Genomic DNA, 1,589 nt, shown 5'->3' with positions numbered 1-1,589 from the left:
GGCAGCCTACCTCCCGCACCGCCGCCTGCACCGGGGTAACCATGGAGACGGGGCACACCCAGTCAGGGCCGCCTCCTTAAAGAGACAGGCCTCCTGCGGAGGGATCCCCCTCCCCTAGGGACCTTGGTGGGGGCAGGGAAGGCTGCCGCCCCCTAGCGCTGCTAAGCTCCCTAAGGCGAGAAGCACAGCCGGGTGGTCTCAGCCTGACAACCTAGGGCGCAGCCTCGGGCTTCTCTTTCCTGCAGAGGGACCAGAGGAAGGCTTGGGGGTGTGTGCGCGCGTTTGTGTGAGTGTGCGAGTGTGTTGTAGATGTGTTTCGGATCGAGAATAATGTCAGGAGAACTGGAACTGGCGACCAGGCGGCGGGGAAGGTCCAGTAGTTGAAGGTTTGGGCCCTCTGGGTTGCGCTTACTACGCAGAGTACTCAGAAAGGGGGGCTTCTGAACCTGTTTTCCCCAGATTCAGCCAAGCCTTTCCCCGACTCAGCTCGACCCCCTGAAAAGTGCAGGCAGGAGCTGAGGAAACCCAAGTGTGGGGAGTCCAAGGAGTGAAGTCCACACGCCTTGGGCGAGACCCCGGAGCGCAGAAGGCGCATTGGGAAGGTGAACCCCAAGCCCTCCGTCTGGCCCCTTGCATTCCCTCAAGTTTCTGTTGCCGCGCGAGGGTCAGAGACTGGTCCAGCCCGGAACCCTGTGTGAGCTTCGCTAGCCCCCGCTTGAGTCACGGAGTTCGGTTCTCTCCGGAGCCCGCACCTCCAGCGAGGAGGCGGAAAGCAGGGGCGGACGGCCGTCTCCTGTCCCTGTCCCCGCGCTCCGCGACCGTCCCCGCGGCCTCTTCTGCCAGCGCCGCTCCTCCTCCCTCCTACGATTTGCCAGTGAGCGCGGCTACCGCCCGCGCCTAGAGGAGCCGCCGGGGCCAAAACTGCAATTTGCTCTCCAATGGGTGAAGCCGGAGCTCAGCACTGATCCCCTTCAGGAGACACACCCACTGCCACCAGCGTCGGAAAGAAGAGTGTACCCTACTCCAACTACCCGTCAGCAGCTAGTAAAGCTCAAGGCACCTGTATTTAAATGAGCAGGAGCTCGGGAAGAATGGGAGGAAATGTCCCCTCCCCCCAGTCTGCTGCACCCTGGAATCTAGCTCCCAGGGGAACCTAAAAAGTCCGCAGATCTCATCCCCGACTCCTGATGGGCCAGGGCTTAAGAGTAACCTCTGCAGTCCTCGGACGCTTTCTTTCTAGGGGTTAGATAGCATTCCGCTAACCAGGGGGACATTTTAAAGCTCACTTTGAGCCACGGTGAGGCTGTTGTTGAAAGCGTCATCTGCGGAAATCAGCTGGCTAGGTTTAAGTACTGCTCTGAACTTGCTGTACACGAGATATTCTTTTCTTTTAAGACAACTTACATGTCTGTGATTCAGTTCTCTTCAACCGTGGAGTGGAAATAACGATGACTACCTCTGTGGGTTCTGAGGAAGAAATAGGGGGACATAAATACCTAGCACAGTGTGTGGCACTTGCTTCATGCGAATGTTTATTGCCTGATTTTGAGTCTCAGAGGGATCCTGAGAAACACCTAAAGGGAGAAGAG

Source organism: Rattus norvegicus, chromosome 7, assembly GCF_021556685.1.
Source record: "Rattus norvegicus strain SHRSP/BbbUtx chromosome 7, alternate assembly SHRSP_T2T, whole genome shotgun sequence".
NCBI lineage: Eukaryota > Metazoa > Chordata > Mammalia > Rodentia > Muridae > Rattus > Rattus norvegicus.
This window is presented reverse-complemented; position numbering follows the sequence as displayed.